This window comes from Anser brachyrhynchus (assembly GCF_964034855.1).
Source record: "Anser brachyrhynchus genome assembly, chromosome: 1".
Classification (NCBI taxonomy): Eukaryota; Metazoa; Chordata; class Aves; order Anseriformes; family Anatidae; genus Anser; species Anser brachyrhynchus.
The window spans coordinates 90,113,177-90,135,475 of NC_137694.1; the positions used below are offsets into that span (position 1 = coordinate 90,113,177).

A 22,299-nucleotide genomic window follows, 5' to 3' on the forward strand; every position below is an offset into this window, starting at 1 on the left:
CAACCTGTGCACTTCTTCATTCCTGCAGCTGCACCAGCAGGCCCAAGGCTTACAAGAGAATCCAAAAAATTTATTCGTCCAGGGATGCAACAACCATGCTAAGATTGATAGCATTGTTTCAAAAATAGAGAAATAACACAAATTTAAGGAAATAGCATGCATTATTTCCTGGGATATCATCTGTGATCATTCTGGTAGACAATCTCAGTGACCTTTCTGTAAGGAATACCATATTTCCCCTTCTCCTATCCTAACTCACAGACTTCTTGAAGTTTCTTTCTCCTGAAGAAAAGAACACCTTGCCTTTCAAAATGTGTGCACTTTTTTTTTTTTTTTTGAGCTCTTGAATTAGCTAGTTTTCTGCCTGCACAATATATGCCCACTATATTTCTCTGATCTGGAAGACACTATTATCTATGGTTAAAAGGTAGTTAAACTTTGGATTTTTGCTATTCCTTATTTTGTGATTTAGAGAGTGAGTTTGGGAAATGAAAGGCTGGTAAAGCATAATGTGTTTGTTTCTATAGAAAATATATAACCTATAAGAGGATGTCAGAAAGGGAATTGGAGCAACAAAAAGTGAAAAACTGCCACTCGAAACAATGATTTGTCACCTGTTGACAGTTGTGCCTGATGGCAAAAGGTTCATTATGAATGATAAGTTGTGAGCTCAAAGCAGGACAGAGAGAAGCCTTGAAGATTTGTCCTTGAAGGCTGGTGATGTACAACATAGTTTCTTTCTTGCTGTGAAGGAAGTTAGTGTAGTTTAATGTGCCGGTTAGTCTATTTTAAGATACCTCCAATCACAAGAATTACAGAATGAAGGATGTCCATAATTAAACTATACTGTGAAAATACTGTGAAAATGTAATGATCTGTAACTATTTATACAAATAAGTGAAGAGAGGGCTTTAGGCAGTGAGAACTACTGAAAATCAGAGTACCTGATGCTATAATCCTAATTTTTGTAAGGATGACTTGAGATCAAGAAGTTTATATCAATTGAAACATTCACCATCCTAAAAAATCACGAGAAAAATGTAGAGAATACCAGGGTTCGTGGAGCCATTCAACCAGCAGCTAAACACAGGAGAGAATTTTCATACTCAAGAATTACTCATTTCTGCTGTAATAACCCAAGCATTGGTTACTGTTGCATCATCTCCTTTGGTTCCCTCACATTTTTTCAGCAGATATCTTGTGTGTGTAATGTAAAACAAACAACAGCAAGGCAAATGTCTCGTTGTTTGTGTTTTTCTCATGTGACAAAAGGTGGAGTTTTAGCATCTGTCTCATTCACACTCACATTCAGACAGATATACAGTGTTACCGTACATAGAACAAGACATATTTTTTTCAGCATTAAGTATAAAAGCATACTTGGCTCAAGGGCTACCAAGTAGACTACTGCTTGATTCTCATTTGGCTTTTCTTTCAGAAGAAACGGAAATTTAAAGACTGTGGTAATCTGGTGATAATCTTATTTTAAAGGCATTTCAAGTCCTAATGAAAGAGAGTAGCTCAGTGTGGGAATTCCTGCTGCTTAATTTCACCTTTTTGTCTAATTACCAAATCACCAGTGTTTAGCAGCTTGATGTACCTTCCACTGCCCTTGTCCAGCTAGTATTTGTTGTCCTCCTGGATTGGTTGGCTTAGGAGTTCTGTGTGACCCCTCCTGGGTTTATAAGGACACTTTCTTTAAGATAGAATTGATGCAGTAGAAGAGTAGACTCTGGTCTATGTAGTTCGAAAGTGATGGCTGCAGAAGTAGCTTATTGACAAGTGTGCACAGCTTTAAACAGGTCTGATATTCTGGCCCTTTGGGGCATCTGATATTTCAGTGAGATACGGCACCTTTATAGCCTACTCATCTTAATTTATTTCCTGCTGTTCAGCTGTGCTTCCTGTTGTGGGTGCTTCTATACTGAAAAAGAATACCCAATAAAAGTATAATGTTGTCTTTACTATCAGCATTAGACTCAGTTGTGTATGGTTAGTTTTGAAATTTAGTGAAATTGTGTGATAAAACCATATGCCTCCCACTCTTTCTGAGTGTTGACAGGTTTCTTACATATATTCTATGTGAATGCTGTAACTACACATAGATGGAGCAGATGGAGTTGCTTTGCTTTTAATCAGGGAATATATTTGCTTTGGAATAACATACTTTTGTTGTTTCATAATTTTGGAGAAAAAAAAGTTTTGTGTGTTATTTATACTTAAAGTAGATGAAAGGAGAAATAATCAGATAAATGTTTTGATAAGAATATTTGGTAGGAAGAAGTAAGAAGATGAAATAAGATCCCACAAGGTCATTCCATACTGGAAGGTTGACCTTCAGGTATAGATGATGTGGAGAGGGAGAACATCATAATCCCGATGGTTAGACCGTTAATAAAAGGTTTGTGTCTACTTCCCTATTTTGATTCAAATTATATTTGATTTAACACATTATATATACTGTACTATGAGTCCTAAATAACTCACTTTGTTATGGAAAAGACTCTAGAATGTAAGAATATACAGTGTAAACACATGTTGGCTAAGAGAATTTGGGGGACAAAACTGAGAGTGATGTATTTTCAAAATCAGTACACATTTTGGGGGGTCGGCTTCAATGCTAATTTCAAGGAGGTAAGCTATGGCTTCTTAAAAATGACTGAGAAGATAATATGCCCCCAAATGACTGACATGACAGGGAAAGGAAACGGGAAAGTCACAGATACCATCAGAACCAGTTAAGGGTAACGAGACAACTGAATGGAACCACTCACTCATCACTACAGCTTGTGAACCCTCCTCTGGCCGATGTGCTGCCTGGGTGTTTTCTAAGCTAAATAGGATTTGTCTCCTAGAGGTAGCCAGTAAAATCTGTTTCCGATATCACACATCCCTTGGGATTTGTAGGACAGCAAAGATTAGTTAAGTCATTGATCACACTTCCAGAGCTGTCCACCTTCCCCTCAATTTATGACAAAAGGAGATTTCCAGTGCCAAAAATACACACTGCAGTTTCCAGTGTCAGACAGGTGAGTTAGAACTATGGAAGTTGTTGAAAATGGATTCATTTTCTCCTTCACTTCCCATATTAATCAGTCTTACAGAGGAGCAAGTCCAAATCCCATTCCCAAAAGCTATCTTCAGCCTGTCAGCTACTGTATTGTCACTGGACTGCCAAGATACTTGCACTGCTTTTACTGAAACTAAATAGCAGAAGGTCTAGTCGGTGAGAGAAGTGACCACTCCCAGGATTCCTGTAAGACCAAGCACTGGGAGGGGAGACCTTGTCCCCAGGGCTCTGCAGATCTGATGGGCAGGCCTATAACAAAAACACTAATATTGACTGATGGCAACTAATATATCTTCTGGAGCTAATGGAGTCAGTAATGTATTAAACATGTAGAGAGGAAAAACAAAATCCCCAGCCCAACCATAACAATAATCCTGGATGGTTGATGGTCTCCCCTACTGCATCCCAGCTTCCAGCAGTGTCTTGGAAACAGACTGCTAACAGACTGACAATAAACAAGTTCAGGATAATGTTATGCCAAAGTCAGAAAAATTCAAATCCCATTTTATATCACAAAGCTGAAATTAGGCCTCTTGACATTTTAATAGGCAGACTTTCTAGAACAATATCAATATTATCCATCTGCATCAGGTATTGATACAGATCATGGTTAAAGGAGCTCCCCGTAAGAGTTACTCTGCTCTTGTTCATGATCGACCACTGAGGTCCAAAACTTCTCTCCATCCCATTACAACGTTTTACCATTGGTTTCGCCTTCCTGTCATCAGGGCACCTAGCTTAAAAAAATAAAAATAAATAAATAAATAAAAATCTCTTATTCAGTATTTTTGTAATCATGACATTTTAGGAACCTTGCTCTCTCCCATTTTATTTATTTTTTATTTTTTTAAATCTTGAAACTTCCAGGACTGGAATGCCCATTTAACTGTAATTTTTTTATTTATTTTTTAATTGAATGACTACGAGCAATGAAACTGTGAACTAAAAGACACTTCCTTGAAAATCTCTTATCTCTTCTGAGGTAAAAAGGACTGTGAATGTCCTCATAATTACTTTTGTGGATATCTTTTTAATAGCCCTGGGGACGCACGCAAACATTTAATTATTAGGCAAGAAGTTAATACAATGAAGAATATCACTCTAATAATGAAGCTTATAAATACAGAGAACTCATTAATTGATAACTGTGTTGAGAGATAAGCACAACTCAATTGATTTTGCTTTAAGCAATGAGTTCATGCAGGTGTTTACTTAGGAAAAGATTGTGAGAAATCCTCCTGCTATGATGTCAATAATTTGCTTCTTGTCCTTCTTTCTAGAGCAGTATGGATCTAGTAGGACTTTTTGATCCTCTTTTTTTCCTGAGTATGTCTTTCTTCCTTCCTTTTTTCCTTCCCCCTCCCCCCCCCCAAAAGAAGCAACACAACAACAACAAAACCATAAATTACAACACGTAGCACAACCATGAGAAAGAGCCTTAGCACTGGCATGTGCAGCATGAGGGAAAGTCAAGGGAAAGTCAAATAGGCAGGAGGGCTCTCTGTGAAGCAATGCCCCTGTGGTTCAGTGGATCATGACCTGCCCGGTCCCAAGGCTGCTCTTTCATTGCAGCCCCAACATGTGCCAAGGAATCGTTCTGGCAGACCAGAAACAAGGCTTCAGCTGGCTTTTATGATCCCATGGGGGTGTCTGACCACAGAGTAAGAGATAATCTGGCTGCCTTTGGACCACCTGCCCTTGTGCCCTCAGATCACTTCATCCGGCCCTGAGTGTGTAGAACACAGCTTTGCTCACAAATGCATAGTATCTGGCCCCATGTGAAAAGTCTTTTTACTTCCTAGAAAGCAGCAAGTAAATATACATGTAGCTGTATTTTCACATTGCATCAACTTGGACTTTCCTCCCTGTTCTAGTAAAATAAATAAATAAAATAAATAAATAACTACATATTTAGAGTTATTTGGACATGAGCATGGGAGACAAACTCAGTCAAGTGCTCTACTCCATGTGACATTGGAGTGATAGAGGTAGAAGAAGTATGTTGATAGATTTATTTTATTCAGCTGCAGAGTAAAATCTTTTTTCCCTAATTTTGAACACTTCTAGAGGAAAAGAAGGCTATTTTTTGATGAAGCACAACTTATACTATGACCTCTAACTTAGTAATTTGATTTAAAAGAAACTGTCAGGTTTAATTTGGTCCTAAATATAAGCCACTAAAAACACACTTTTACAAGCTTTATGTGACTCACCCACCAGATTTAGTTTGCGTGCCTTTAGAGATATTGTTTTATTTGTGAAATGGCAAATATCTTCTGGAAAAATCCTTGCTTGAAATGTTGTATTTAGAATGTTTGATTTTCTTCAAATTTAATTGTAAAATATATTTCTCAAAAAAAAAAAAAAAAGAGCATTTCACTGTAGCATTGGCAACCCAAATATTTTTCTTTTCTTCCTGAAAGTAGGAAAGGTATTGAACATTAGTAGCCTAGTTTTGGTTCTGTTTGCCCAAAAGAAAAGGAACAATAAGTGTACTAGAACTATTATTTTTTTCCCCACTTTCAATAATCTAAAATGTCGTTAATGGTACAGATTATAAAATGTCTTCCTAGAAGGCATCTGGGCTAAGTAGGTTGATGGAAGAACTGTAAGACTGCAGAGGTCATTTACCTAGTTTACCCAGTATATTCTGTTCTTCCTGAGCTGTTGCTTAGGCAAAAAAAAGAAATGGGAAGGGATAACAGAAATCCCACAAGTTCTGATTGCTGTTTCTAAAACATGAGATAGAAGATGACTGCCCCATTTTCATACCTTCATCCTATTTTGTTCTCAGGTAAAAGGTATTAATATCTTACAAAATAAAGATGAATAAAGAATTGGGACTACTGCAAACTGGGATGAATTTGCTGCAAGATGGAAATGTCATAAGGAAAAAGAAAACTGGCAAGCTTGTTTGGTAAGTCTCAAGTTTGTTCCCTTTATTTAGAAAAGAGAAAGGAACAAAGGTCAGATATAAGGAAGGACTTGGAAAAACAAACAAACAAACAAACAAAAAACAACCAAGCACAAACAAAACAGTAAAATAGGAAGGAATAAAAGTAAACTCTGTGCAGTTGTGGCATTACCTCAAAACTGAAGTAGGTGTGAGATATTTGGTCTTGGAGCACTTTGTCAAAATGAAGCCAGGCTGTGGTTCAGTGATATAGGGAATTTGGCATTAGGCCTAGCTCCTGATACCAAGTGACAGATATTGCACCCACACTGCACAGAAGTGTTGATCTGCACTGAGCACCCTGTCAGTTTGGTGTTCTTCTAAAAATGCATCAGGTGATATCTGACTTCCCACTACCAGCAGTAAGTTGGCTGACTGCGTATCATGTGCAGAGGTTATTTTGGTAAAAAGTCCATCATGTTGCTTGCCATGACTGAGATGGGTAAATTTTTTTACAGCTGGTATCTGTGGTGTGCAGACCCAGTACAAATGATGGGAGAATCATAGCTTTTAAGCGCTCAGCAGCATTACAGTCTGACATGTGTCTGTGTAATCTGCTGTAGATGTGTAAATCAACGTTTTTAATTATCATGGAAAAATTAAAAACAAACAAACAAACAAAAACAAACAAACAACAACAACAACAAACCCTTCCAGTTAGTTTTTTGACAACAAAAGTGTACATTCAAAGAAAAAAATTCTGAGAAGGCATTTTGTGATATGCAAAATAATAACAATAATAAAATCATTAGGCAAGCTACCAGCTGTGAGCTGTTTCAAGTATCAATTCAACATGTCAATTACATTAATATTTACACTGAGTAACAATTTTGCCAGCAAAGGCAGTTAGAGCAGTCTTTTTTGTGGAAGATTTAAAAAAAAAAAAAAAAAGGATAATATGTGCTTTGAAATATCGAATTATGTAATGAGAATAGCAGTTTGGTTGAATACTGTTTTTAAGCAACTGTGTATTAGGTAAGAAGTCTCTAAACATATTTTTGGTGGATGAATAATTTATTATGATAAGCTTTATTCAGGGTATGAATTAACTAGTTTGGGAGAAGGTAAAATAAGCCTGGATTCTCAACTGCTTCCTGTTTTGTATAGCTCTGTTGCTCAAAAACCAACCAAACAACAACAGAAAAAACAAATCTAAGATAATAAGCCTGTGCATGCTGCTGGGACCAGTAACATTCAGCAGTGGTTGCAGCTGTATTATCCAAATATTACCACTCCATGAAATGCATGTAATCTACTACTTCAGGTGAGAGTGAGGACTCTGACCTCATATCATTTTGTACTTTGTATTTACCATGACAGATTTTTGCACTTTTGTGCTTGCCTGTAAGGAATTTGTCAAACTGGAAGAAAATAAAGGCTTAAAGTGAGAGTTGCTGGCAGAACCCACCCATTGCACAGTCCCAGAACGTACTCATGGGTTCAGTGGCTAGCTGACCACCATCACAGCTAAATTTAGGACTCAAAGTTTTATCAGTGTGTCAAATAGATCTATAGTTTGGTTATAGTTGCATCAGAGACTACTATTGCTTCAGGAATTTGCTTCCCTAGAAATGTGCATGTTCTCTGTGAGGCTTCTTGTTAGGTGTGGGGATATTCTTCTTGGCGTTCTGCCAAGCAGTACTAGCAGTGTCTTTGTGTTGCAATGGCCAGTCACAGTAAGTATTAAGCTTAAGTGCTATTGCAGTAATAGTCCTCTGCTATCTCATCTTATCCTGTTTCATTCCCTGTGTATTGAACAGATGGCCTTGAGTTTTATGTAGGTGATTAATTAAACTGCACATAACAGGAGTATTTTGTGCGTGCATAAATTCCTCTTAACAAGATTTTAAATTCTTGTTGCAACCAATCTGCTCTAGAGGAGGGACAGTATTTTTATCTTTTCTACTTTTCTTTTTAATACATGCAATATATGTCTTTAAATAAATGTGCCGATATCTTGTGCCAGTTGTTGCAAAAGGCTTAGGCTTTGAATCTGCTGGCTAGCAAAACTTAATAAGGTTATCAGTAACCTGAAAATGTTAAATTATGCTGCTGAAAAACCTCAGTGGATGCTCTGTAACAAACATCAATGTATATGGGAGACAGCAGACATTGCTTTGTCTGACAAGGTCTGTTTAGGGCACAGAAACTTGAGTTCAACAACTGCTCTCAGAACTACCTGCTACGTGTTAAAGGGAGCTAAAGTCCGGAAAACAATCCCAACTCAGAAATGGTAGTGGGTATACACATTTATACGGCACTTACTGCATGTCCCTCCCTTGTTTCTCACACAAGGCAAGAGGCATTTCTGCAGGCTTGCTCAAGCTGCAGTGACCACTGACCACACGTGCTTGTGGGTTTTAATTCAAGAGAGAAAATTGCAATGCTTTGGCATGCATTTTTTTGTTTCTGTCCATCATTATATTTTTTCACGGGATTATTAGCAAGAACTGGATGTATATTATAAAATGACTGAAGGTACTAAAATAAACAGTTACTCCTTCAGTCTTTTTTAACTATGTAGGAAAGAGAGCAAAAAGGAAGCTTAGGAAAGGAAGGTTAATACAAAAAGGGAATTGATTTTTCTCTCTGACATGTAGTTAAGGATAACCACATATCTTGAAAAATCTACTGTATTCTCTGGCTTTACTGTACATCTATTAATAGGCAATCTGTGATACCTAACTGCAAACACACACATAACTGAGAAGAACAAAATTCTGTGAGATTAATGCATTGGCTGATATCTTTGCAGCTTTTTCTTAGAAGTTTTAAATTCCTCAGGCAGTCTTCATGCATCCTGTTTCCTTTACCACTGATAAAATTTAGAAGAAAACAGATTTTTTTTCAGAAGGCAAAAATATTTGAATGCTCTGTTTTCTGATGCATATGCGTGTGAGGCTCTTTCTTCATGTTCCAGATATGTGCTGGGGATATTATTATACACAGGGTTGGCAGCAGAAATAGGGCTTGTTGGGGTGTGGGAGGGAATGAGCCAACACTACACATTGAAAATGTATTTTGATTGGACACGTAGAGACCTTCATAAAAACTTAAACTCTGTGTCATTTTAATAACACATTATCAAGCTAAGTGAGCAGTCTTGTTTCTCATCCTGCCCCTCATAGGTTTGCTGAAGAAACATTCTTGCTTTTTCCTTTTCTCTCTCTGTGTCTCATTGCTATTGCCCACTCTGCTGGGGACGCGTATTCCTCGCAGCAGGTGACCTGTCATGCTGAGCAGCGTCTAGCTATGCAAGTATCTCATGCCAAAGTGATCTCCTGACCTCTTGATTCCTTTGGCTGAAACTTGAAATAGGGATCAGAGCTGAGCCCGCTGATTAGTTCCTAATCATGTGAGAAACCCCACTGAACTGAATTGCTGCTGCTCACTGTGACCCTGTGTATCATCACTTACGTTTCCTAAATTAAAAGGCTTATCTTGATATGTCTCAGTATGTAACACAGCACTTTAAAACAGCTGCAAACACTACTTTCTGTTCAAAGGGGAAAAATAATACATGCAGTTGCTTTTTTTCTTCTGCTTATTAGCCCTTACTTTTGATGGCTTTTACTGTTGTTTCTGTATAATGGCAAATTATGCCAATTTCCACTGGAACAGTAGCACTTCAGGTCTACTGTATCTTGTCACAAGAGGTGGCGTACTTGAGACAAATTGTGCACAGTGTCAGACGTCAGTGAAGCAGCAGTGAAGTAGTTAATGCCTCTTAACTTCGATTACAGGGCAGCTGGCCCAAATCAACTCCGAGCATTTGTAGTACAGAAATTGCTACAGCTCAAATCAGCCAGGCTTCCGAGGAAAGGATAAGGGTGGCCTTTATGCGAGATGGGTAGGTTAAGATGACCCACTTTAGCTGGATGCCTGATTTAAGTGGAACACTCCTGTTTAATACAAGCCTTCTTTTATCTTAATGGCATTGGCAGAGCAACCCATTTGTCTCAATTTCCTTCAACCAACAGTTCTTAAGCCAAACCTTGAAAGCAGCAAATTCTACTGTACCACAGCAAAATCATATACCTTTGGCTTATTCTGGTGTGCACGCAAGGTGACTGATTTTCTGTCTTGTCTCTTCCTGATACTAGAGTAGAAGTACATTAGAAGCATTGGTATTTCACACCTGAAAAGCAGGAAAATGGCTTTCTCTCTTGCTTTTAGATACAATGGCACATTGTGGTATGAATAACTAAAATGTAACGTGATTTGAGAATTCCAGCTCCTATCAACAAGATTCCCAATAGACATAGTACTTTTAATTCTATTAATAGAGTACTTTTCACTGGTTGGGCATATAAAATCCAGTGAGCACATAACACTCTTTATTTTGAGGAAATTTGAGCTGAATAATCAACATGCTTACAACAACTGTCAGATAAGGTGATCAACATAATACTTGCTGGTGTTTGTTTCCTTAGTAATAAGTATTCTCTTGATAGCTGAAATAAAACTTAAGTAATATTATACAGTGAAATGTTTTACTTGCAATGAGATTTTGGATTATATCGATTAGGGTGTTGTTTTGAGCCTGCAGAAATTTTCTGATAAAAGTCTCCCTTTCAGCATTTTGCTACCGATACAGATGCCAGAGAGCATTATAATTCATTAAATACTTCAAGCAAATTCTAGAAAAATTAATCAAGTACTTGTCTTGATATCGTATTTTTATGTAGCCATATCTAGAACTCAAATATATACATATGTATATAGAGAGCTAAGCAGTATATATACATTGGAGAAGAACTTACTGTTCCTTGTTGGGGGGCATCTGGGAGGGGGGCAAGAGAAGAGAGATGGTGCAGGATTCTTTCTGGATCTCAATAAGAAAAAAACAACAAAAATAGTTTTAAAATAGCTGTCTTAATAAGACAGAATGAGAGTCAATCTTACTTCCCTTCAGATTTCAGAAACCCTGCATTTGCACAACATTGGATGAACCCTGGCTGGATCTCTCCCAAGGGGGCACGCTGTGCAAACTCCGTCCATGGAGAGAAGCTCCTCCCTTATGCTCATTCAAGCTATTAAATAATTTTCTTACAAGAAACCAACTCTGTTGCTAAAGGATGTTCACATGAGAATGTCTTGCTGCACTGTTTGATAAAGGCAAGGCCTTGTACATGGCAGGAGCTGCCTGCAGGGTCCTCAGTTGCAAGGAGCTGGCTGAGGTTATTCTGCTACCGAGGGATTTGTACAGCACAGGCCTGCATGTACTCAGATTAAATGTATTGTGGAGCACAAACGCCCTAATTTGCAGTGCTTTCTCAGTCAGAATCAATGCTCTGTGGTACACATAGAGTTCACCATTCCCAAATACATTATAAATTACAGATTATAGTAATAACATACTGGTTTCTCAACTCCAAGTAAGAGGCACGGTATGGCAGGTGTGGCCAGTTCAAGATCAATGACTCCTCAAAAGCAGTGCCTTCTTCAAGGCTCCCAATGCACTTACTCTGCCATGGCACAGGTGAGATTTGCAGTATCAAATTTATATTTGGTTATAGCAGGTGGAACAGCCACGGATCTTTGCACAGGACAGTGGATTGTTTCACGATTCTGAAAGTTTGTTGTCTTGTACACACTTCTGTCTGTCAATGAAAGTACACATTTCCATAAATACTGGCATGATGGGATTCTGCTTCTGAAGAAGATGCCTTTGAGAATCAAAGAATCTTTCCTGAAAGTGAGGGAAAGCAGGAGTGTATATACAGAATATACAGCAGAATATACAGCTCTGTATACAATTTCCTACCTTTTCTGATGAAGGCTTCTCTGAAATCAGACTCTTTTTCCTGGTGGAATTAGATTGGAACCAAAGCAACATGCTTAATATTGTCACTATTCTCCTCTCCCAGTCTTCAAAAGAAACAGAAATCTAAACAACTTACAATCCTCTGTAAAGGTTTCAGAATTTCTGTAGAATAACTTAAAATTCAGAAACTGTGGCTGAGCTATACGGTATTTTCCAACCTGCAAACATTGGGCGCCGTCTTAAGTATATGTCTCAACACACTGAATTTCGAGCAATTACTACCTCTCTGCAAATAAAATTTGCCCCCGGGGGAGCAGGTGGATGTGGCCTGGAGGAGGCTGTGGCCCGTGGAGAGCCCCCGCAGGAGCAGGCCCCGGGCCGGAGCTGCAGCCCGTGGAGAGGAGCCCACGCAGGAGCAGGGGGTCTGGGGGGAGCTGCCGCCCGTGGGGGACCCGTGCTGGAGCAGTTTGCTCCTGGGGGATGGACCCCGTGGTGGTACGGAGCCATGTGGGAGCAGTTCTGGAAGAGCTGCTGCCTCTGGGCAGCCCCTGCAGGCTCAGTTCGGGAAGGACGGCATCCCGTGGGAGGGACCCCACGGGGAGCAGGGGCAGGGAGTGACCGTGAAGGAGCAGCGGAGATGAAGTGTTAGGGACTGTCCGCAGCCTACATTCCCCTGTGCTACTCATGGGGAGAACATAGAAGAGGATGCTTGGGGGGGGGGGGGGGGGGAGGTGTTTGTAGCTTGCTTGCAGTTTCTCACTGTTCTAGTCTGCTAGTGATAGGCAATAAATTATTTTAATCTCCCTACACTTAGTCTGTTTTGCCCATGATGATAATTGGTGGGTGATCTCCCTGTCCTTATCTCAACCCTTGAGCCCTTTTTATCATATTTTCTTCCCCTCCTCCTTTGAGGAGGGGGAGTGAAAAAGAAGTTGTGGTGGAGTTTATCTGCCCATCAGAGTGGGCAGAGCAACCACAATGGTTGCATGGTTGTTGTGATTCGTCCAATTAGACACAGAATGCTGAAGTATCAAGAAACACTGAAATATGTTCCTTTACGTATATTCCAGCCTCTGCTGATGCTCTTTGGCTAGGATCACCAGGATCCATAGAACCTTTGAATTGCTGGTTCAGTGCAGCTGTTCAGAGGTATGAAAAATTCCTAGGACAAATTAGGTTCTGGATATATCTGGGCTCAAGTCCATTGCAGATTTTTGCCAGAGCTTGCTGCTATTCTTTACATTGATCTAATTATAAAACTTTGATTATCATACTGATTTAGTGAAGCTATGCCTGTTTCTCCCAGAACATATTTTGGTTCAGTGATTTCAGATGGAGACAACTGAAGAGAGATCTCACAGGCTTGGCCAGAAGGTGATTCCCCTTTGATGTTGCCACAACAATGCCAGTCTGATTATGCTATGCATGAATACATAAACTGCACAGAAAATGAACTGAGTCAAGCCGAAGTCTTGTAAACTTTACTAGATGAGGAAGTCTGACACAGCTTTTTGCCAGCAGCTGGCAAAAACATCTTTAGAGCAAAGATCAGCTCAGATATCAACTGGATTCTAAAAATGTGTCTGCATATAACCAGAATAAATGAAATAAATATTTTAGGTCAGTCTTGTCTGTTTTTTCATGGAAAGGGTGGCTTTGTCTTGTGTTGCTTTTTTCCATAGTATTATTAAGTAGTTTATCATTACTTTTTTTTTTTTTTTAATATTGTTAAATTGCTAACTTTATTGAATGTTTAACAACTCATCATTTGGGCTAAAATACTGTAATACTGATGGGCACCCAGTGCTGATATTAAAACACAAAACATAGATTGCCACCCTTAAATAGGACACCATTTATTATCATTCTACAAACAAAACAATTCCAGGTAAATTAATTTTGGTCATGTAATAAGGGAAAAGTGGAGGTGAGGGAAGGACAGACAGTCTGCTGTACAAGCTAAGTTGACTGGCACTGATGTATTCAGAGAAGTTGATGTTTTATCAACCGATTATTGTAAACGATGTTTCCAATTTTTGACCAACTATCTTGCCTACGTGTCCTGTGTTTTGCAGCTATAAACAGCAGAAGTATGTGTTAGACTTCTGGCCATTCCACATGGAACAGCAGTACCCCACACTGGATTGACTCTTAGACAGTGTTGATACATAAGAAGGTCCAACGCTTAGTTTATCATAGCTGAGGAGTTACAAATTAATACAAGCTTCTGATGCTCATTTTGGCCTCCTGTAAAGAGAAATTCTTAACAACTTCTCTTAGAAGAACTCTCTGTGTATTCTTGAGTTCAGCTTAAAGGTTAAAGAAGCTTTTCTGGAGTTATTGTCATCCGCTGAATGCAGATCTCTTCTTTCTCCCTCCATCTCCCCACATAGAAGTACTACTGGGAAGATTATATGTATACTAAACTTGCCCACCCCATTCCCTAAGGGAATATCTGTATAAACAGGTAAGGAGCTCCAATGTAGATACAATAATCTCCATTCAAATTAGGGAAAAAGAAAACTCTTCAAACTTGAAATCTTATTCCCAAATCTAACCTGGATAGGGAGAAGGAAAATATACTAGTAGTTCAGTAAGGAATGCTATTCTGTGCTAAATATTAAATTTATAAACATAACAAGCAAATTTTCTGTGTTTAGCATTAAAGAATATCACATAATTTTATAACTTTTATAACTTTCCCAAGAAATTGATGATTTTTTTAATTGAATTATTTGCACAGTGTTTGCAAAGCTGTTTTTGTGAGATGTAGAGTGCCATGATTATCATCGTTTTTTTTCCCTATACTCAAAGATGGATAAAAATGAAAGTAGTCCTGAAACACATATTTATCTTCAATCCAGTATAAAATCGCTAGCAGGTTTAATGACTCAGGAAGACTGAGTGAAGGAACTGACCCTATGCTGTAGTAGGTGTGTTGTTCCAAACCTTCATTTGAAGTGATTATTGACACCTGAGTGTCCTTAAAAGAGAATCCCTTGTGCTCACCTCTACAATTTGATCAGGATTTGAGTTATTTTTTCCCTTTTCTTTCTAGGCCAGATATAATTTAGATATATATTTTCATATATATACTGTGAAAATGGAAATGCATGTTTTAAGATTTCAGTGAAGATACTTAGAATTTATTTGCAGTATAAATTTCTCTGAGAGTCTGGAGGAAATTAAGAATCCCCTGTGACTTTTAAGGTGCAAGAAGTATTTGGAGTTGAGGATTTCTGTTTTCTTTTGCTGCTGGCAAGCCTTTTTCATGTTTTCCAAATCCAGTTTGGCTGTTATCCAAGACCCAGTGTTTTTCATCACAGGGAGTCTTTCCGTTACCTTCTACAAGTGTTGATAAAGCTTTTTTTAGACTTGGGAATTAACTGTGCCTCCTTCTGAGTTATGTTACCTGTGTGATAATCCATAGCTATGGAAGTTCATAGCTATGGAAGCTTTAGAAAGTTGTCACTACATGAATGAACTTACTTGAAATTCCTGAAGAAATTCCTGGAAGAAAACAATATGCTATCTTTGTGCCATCTATTACATGTTACAGTGAACATTTAGGTAAAATTTTATTTCAAATATCAGATATTTTGTAGCCACAATGAACTGAATGAAGTCTTTATGACTACCAGCAGAGACCAAGCTCCATTATTGTGTAATCTGTAAAGGAAGGAACTCTATCAGGGATATAATTGCCTGTCATCTTTAATTAAACAGCAGTACTGTGCACAAGCACAATCTCTAAAAGAAAAAAAAAAAAAAAACTACAGAGAACCAGTACAGCTCATGCTAGTGTTCTGATAGCTTTGCTTGAAACCGTTTTCCAATCTCAGTAACGTACTGCAAGAGAAAAGTAGTTATTCTGGGGAAGTTGGAAAGTTGTATAGTTTTTCTTGAATATATTAGGCTATGAATATTATCTATACAGTGGTACTGCATAGCAGAGTTAATGAAGCTATTAGCATGATCTGTCATGCCAGAGAAGATCCTGAAAATAATTAGAAAGTGACTGTGAATATTTAGATAGGGCACATATTATATATGTCACGTTCTCTTGTAGAGGATACAAGTTTGCATTGGAAAAATATTAAATGACCTCCAGCAACTCCTACCCTTAAGTCAAGAATGTAGACTTCGTGAAGTCTGTTATGCTCATGGTGTCATACTGTTTTAGTAAAAGGCATGAGCTTCTGTGATACACTCCTTATAAGATGTGTACAGTATTCATCCAAAACTATACATATATATATATATATTTTTCATTGTCATAAGAGAGATGCAAGCATTTTTTTTCCAAACAGATTTGGCAGGCACACGTTCATAGACTTCTACTTTTTTTTAATCACATATGTAAACTAAGTACTGTAAAAAAAAAAACAAAAAAACAGAAAAGACAAATTTTAGATCGATAGTATGTGCAACAGCTAATGGAAATGTGTAGGTTAAACTGAAAAATGAAAAAAATAATAAGGGAAATTAAGGTTGATGCAGGATCAACAAATTTTAATAATAACTGTTTAGAATGTTGGTTCCATTAACAATGATAAATTGCAAGTGTTCTTTTCATTATCTGCCAGTTCGGATCACCTTACCTCGAAATGATGGGAAGAAAAAGCAAATTGGTGAATATCATTACATCTTTTCATTGTTTTACTTCTAACCACAGACAGAAATTGTAGTTAACTTGCTCCACACACTTCAGTATTATTTACTTAAAGTTGCTTAGGGATACATGAAGATTTTAAAAATCTATTTAAGGGGTACTTGGGAGTGAAGAATTAATTAGACCATTTCCTGTTTAGATGGTAGACATTAAAAGACAGTGTAGGATTACACTTTTACGTATAGTGAAACAGAGCTTAAATTCACTGGAAGAAATGCTAACCTTCCAGAATTAAATGAAATGCAAACCACAGTAAAATTCAAATTCTTGAGGACTGTGAAACTCAGAGCTATGGGGTCAATATTTTCTTTAATTTTAAATGATTTTAAGATAATTCATTATTTTGATTGTAAAACAGTGTATAAAAAAAAAATCTTACAGCAGGCATACCTTTATCAAAATGTAATACTCAGAGGATTATGATATCCATACAGGAGAATTTCCTAATGGTGTGGTCAGATGATCCCTTTGATTGCATTAACATGTGCTTTTTAGTAACCTTTGCTTTGGCTAAGTTACTGTAAATGATCTCTGACCTCCTGCAGTGCAAAGAAGAGGTTTGCTTAAAAACAATGACAAAGGAGGCCCCCTACGGCTGGCCAAACCCTGTTAAAGTCATTCTGAAGATTATTACCATGGTCGTAGGCAAGTGTCTGCTCCATACATGTCGGTCTCAATAATGTCTGTCTCTCTCTCTCTGCTTTGTAGTAGTAGTGTACAAGTTATGCAGAAGGTAACAGAGGAAAAAATGGGGTGTTTTTGCACCAGTATTACTGAGATAATGCTGGTTCAAATTCTGCTTCCAACTCTGTTGTAGTACAGGTATTTCTTCTACCTTTTAACATATCTCAGTGTTAGGTTTCTTCTGTAAAATAGGTGTAAAAATACTGCCCTAGAGCACAGAAGGACCATCAGCCCATCAGTTCTTAAAAGATGGATTTGTTTTTGATTTGGAGTAAGGGGGTAAAAAGCCCTAGAAGAGTGCATGAATACTAAATAGCAACTATAAACACAGAAATACCGATATGGTAACGTACAAATCTTTTATATTCCTCTTGATGTTCCAAGGATGGTTTATTCAAGGCAGACAGATAATTCCTGATCAATGGATAAGTTATAGCATAAACATGTGCCACTAAACAAAATTAATTAAAAAGAAGCAAAGGTCATTCTCCATAGCATCCCTATGGGTACAGTGAAGATAAATACAGGAAATTAAATTTGTGAGGTGGGGTTCGTATATTAGTTATTATAGCTGCATTTTTTTAATTTTTTTTTTATGAATGGAAAAGAACACCTCTGTAGGCCAGTAAATAAGAATTGCCTGTACTAATAATGGACTTTAGGCTTAGTAGTGAATTTGCAGGCCCTCCAAACTGGAGTTTGTCAACCTTATTTTGCCTGAATTCGTCTTTTATTGCCTTGGAGCTTTGTTATAGCTTGCTTAGGTGTAATAGTAATTTTCCTAAAAATCAGTTGGCTATGCCTAGTTTGCTTTTCACAGAATTACAGACTCATGGAGGTTGGAAGGAGCTCTGGAGATCATCTGGTCCAACCCTCTGCTCAAACAGGGTCAGCTAGGGTAGGTTAGCCAGGATCATGTCCAGTCAAGTTCTGTATATCTCCAAGGATGGAGACTCCTCAACCTGTCTGGGAAGCCTGTGGCAGTGTTGGGGGGAAAACAAACAAACAAACAAAAAGTTGTATGCTTAAATGGAATTTCCTATATTTTGTTTTTCTTTCCACTTTCTCTTGTCCATTCACTGGATACCTCTGAGAAGAGTTTGGCTCTGACTTATTTACTCCTCTTAGTAGAAATTCATAGTCATTGTTAAGGTTCTCCCTGAGCTTTTCTTCTCTAGGCTGGACAGTCACAGCTCTCCCAGCTTCTCCTCATATGACAGATGCTCCAGTCTCCTTATCATCTTTATGAGCCTTGTCTCACTCCAGTGTGTCCATGTGTCTCCTGTAATGGGTCACTGAGCGCTAGACCTGGCACAGCACTCTAGATACGATCTCACCAGAGCTGAGCAGAGGGGAAGGACCTCCTCCCTCGGTGCTAGCAGCGCTCTTCCTGGTGCAGCCCAGGAGGCTGTCAGCTGCCTTTGCTGCGAGGATGTATGGCTGGCTCGTGGTCAGCTTGGTGTCCACCAGCACCACCAGGTCCTCATCTGCAGAGCTGCTTTCTAGCTGGTCAGCCCACTGTGTGTACTGGTCCCTGAGGTTTTTCTTCCCAAGGTGCAGGACTTCACATTTTCTTTTGCCTTGTGGTATAACCTTGATTTTAACACAGGCAGTAGCAAGAAGTAGTTATTCTGTCTAGACTGAAATGTTTGTGGTTTTATCATAATGATGTAGTGTGGAGAAATACATTCCTGGTCATTTAGCCAAGTCCTTAAATGTGGGGATATAGAATACAGTGTAGAGGAGTACAGACATGAGATGGCAGGAAAAAGGGTAAGAGGCTGGCACTGAAGATACTAATGGTCAGTTAAAGATACACAGACCTGGAACTGAGTACAGACAGTTTTAGGACAGTACAGAAAAGAAAGAGCAGCATCCTACATATGTAAAGCATGCCTTATCAAACATTTGGATGCAATGTCTGCTTGCAGGCCTGTGACGAAGGAGGAAAAAAATGTGTAAATAAATAATCAGAAATTTCCCCAAGCAGATTCTAGAGGGAGGAGGAAGAAGAAATTGTGGACATCATACTCCTCCCAGACAGTGGGACTGAGGATGCTGAGGAGTCACGGTACACCTCCCACCCCACACGTTAAAGCAATTGATTTTAGGATCCAGAGAAGGCAGTGAAGGTCTGAAGAAAATAGTTATAGATACTAGGCATGTGCATACAACAATTTTAACTCTATTCTTAAGACTTTTTCTGTAATAGTATTCTTTTTTTTTCCCTGTTTTTGTAATAATTAGATGTGAATTAATGCTACCAGATTGAACTATTAACATTTCAGGCATAAAAATGGTAAATACTTGACTTTATATGTAAGGTGTGCTTTTAGCCCATAGCTAGATTTTGACTGTATCACCTCTCTATGATCCTTCTTTATATTTAAAAGTCTCAGTTGGCCCAAACCACTGTTCAGAGAAATAAAATAAAAGCCTGAAGGATGGCTCAGGCCAAGATCCCCTTTCATCTCTACCTGAAAAAGTGTGGTTACATAGTAGTGCTTTCATGTGCCTCCCTGTAACCCTAACTTAATATTCTCTCAGTTGCAGAAGCATGCTCTATGTAATTAGTGTCTGTGAGGAGAAAGTTGCATGTTCTCTGAAGAAATTATCTCTGCTACTCTGTCTGTACAATTAATTCTGTATTGACATGTAGGAATTCAAATCCTTAGCTCTTTCTCTGCTGATTCAGGTTTGAAGGGAATTAGTATGTGTTTATACAAAGTTTGTAAACTCAATCCCGGAGCAAAACTGCCTTATTATGACTTTACATCTTTTTTTTTTTTTTTTTTCTCCCCACCTCTGGCAGAGGAAGTGAGTCATAGGTGGTTCCTTAGCAAGGAACACTGTGTTAGATGAGAAATCAGACAAGAAGTCACTTAATATACTGCATTCATTTATTCATTCAAGACAATAAATGTTGTCCAAATGTCACCACTTGCTTAACCACCATCAGGACCTAGGAAACTTAGCCACTTACTTACAAACAGTATCGTGTTTAATGCAGGTGCTGTCACTGTTACTTAATACCAAAATAATTACTGCAGTAACTGCCACACGTGCAAGTAGAAGTACAGATTAGTGAAAAGAACAAGCTTTATTTAACCTCAAAAACCTTTAACTTTGTCACTGAAAATAATCACAGAAATTATCTTTGCAGCAATAGATAGTGGGTGATAGAAGAAGTGGATGGTGTTAGCTCATACGTTTTGAGAAAGCTCTGCATCATTTTTGGCCTAAATAAAGCCTTCAGTCGCAACTGAGTTGATGTGCTTACTGTTTCCATTAGAGTATGGTCTCTCCAGAATTATGTCATTGGCAGAATAAATTAACCATTGTTTTGCTTTCACAAAAATGCAAAAATGTAGCTTGATTAGATTTACATTTAAGAAAGGAGGGCTGTCTATGTCACAAGCTTTTCAGTGCACTTCAGATGAAGGGCTTTGAAGGGCTTTATTTAATATATACTCCTTATCAAATAATACTCTATCTGTGTATCTTATAAAACACTTTAAAAAAATGTAAAAAAAAAAAAAAAAAAAAGTGAACTAAAAAAAGAAGCTAATTAAAGATGAAGGCTAATAATGCAAAAGAGTAAATGTGGAGTTTAAAGTTACACTGATCCTTTGTATTTAAGGTAAAATTGGTGAGGGTGACAGGCTTTTTTTTTTTTTTTTTTACACGGTGTAATTTCTACTACATTTTTCCTTTTCCCTCTGTTGAATTCTGATCTCAGTTAAATTCTGTTTCTGAGACATCCAGAATAAGCTTGTCCTTGTTGTTTTGTATGCAAGAGATGATTAAGATAGACTTTCTGATTGAACAACAGATATCACAGCAGGTTTGGAAATATCATCCTGCACTGCATAACTGATTAAAATAAAAATATCTAATGCCAGCCTTGTACTCATACCCAGTCAAGTCTTTTCCCCAATGTTCTTCTTACTACTGAATATTTCACTGCAGTCTGCTTTTTCAGAAACAAAAGCACGCAAGTGAGGTCCCTGAAGAAAACACTGTTTGAACTAAAAAAATCCTTAATGCTACCTACATCCATATGAATGGAAAAAATGGTGTTGGCTTTAACTTCTAAGGATATGAAAGTATACGGAAATTTGCAGGTAGAATCTAGAATACTTATGTGTTTGAAAACATGTGAGAAACAAATATACATTACTTCCAATATTCATCACAGTAGAATGAATTATGATGGAGAAAGTGGGTAGGGGAATGAAAATTAAAATCAGTCCACTCAAACTGAGCAGTAAACATACGCTACATGGTGGAGATAATAAAGAATATGATTCCTCTATTGTCTATAAAAAATGGAAAATAAAAAAGAAAACTATTTCAGTATACTAAAAAGGTTAAAGACTTGTTTTTTTTAGGGGTAAGACATGGTAAACACAGCAATTGAATTACATCAGAGGATATCCATTCCATGCAGTGAAATATATTATGCAAAGGCTTTTGACCTTTAAGAAAATATGTTGATGATTTTCCTCTGCATACAGAAAAATGTCAGCATAGGTGTAAATAAATGTCATTAACTTTGTTTTTACATTCAGAATATATCCACAAGGACCAAGATGTGCTGGTATTCAGACATCTGAAAAGAGAGCATTCAAACCACTGATTAATTCTCCTAGTTTTGCTCAGGCCGCCTCAGTGACGGCAGCCTCCCACATTATCAAGGAAATAGGTTCTTAACGGGCCTGTACAGTATGAGTATGCATGTTGTCTTACCACAAAAACTGCATGCACTGCATGTATTTGTGCCATGTTCTGAAGAACTGCTCTCCCAGGGACCTGAAAAAGTCCACTTTCAATTTTCTATTTCTTCAAATATATATAGAGAAGAAATTGAAAATGAAGAAATAACACCGTTTGCTTTAATATAGAAATTATTTTATAGGTACCTATATTCCTTACCCTTTAGAGGATGTTTTTACTGGCCAGAACCTCATTTGAATGTTTCAAGTTTCAGAGTATGCCTCTATTGTAATCAAAGCTTAATAGTCCATAAACTGACTACCTGGATATTTCCATGATCACATTTCTACTATCTAGTTGCTATTGCTGACTGAAGAAGGGAAATCTAGTGTTCTTAAGATGCCAGGGAGAGAAGGTGATTGTAGGTTTTAAGAGAC

The 22,299-nt window shown here is 37.9% G+C and overlaps 2 long non-coding RNA genes across 5 annotated transcripts in view; one reads left to right on the forward strand and one right to left on the reverse strand.

The window, feature by feature from the left end:
* Positions 1 to 22,299, forward strand: part of LOC308197334 — a 246,952-nt gene that overhangs the window by 112,375 nt on the left and 112,278 nt on the right. For all 4 annotated transcript variants that reach the window (XR_013952823.1, XR_013952824.1, XR_013952825.1 and 1 more), the window contains exon 2: positions 5,865 to 5,987. This is a non-coding gene — a long non-coding RNA (uncharacterized lncRNA). The remainder of the gene's footprint in view (positions 1 to 5,864; positions 5,988 to 22,299) is intronic.
* LOC308197354 lies at positions 3,262 to 12,455 on the reverse strand. The gene is made up of 3 exons (XR_013952854.1): positions 11,791 to 12,455; positions 10,787 to 11,715; positions 3,262 to 3,807 (listed from the first exon to the last, which is right to left on the reverse strand). It is a non-coding gene; the product is annotated as an uncharacterized lncRNA (long non-coding RNA).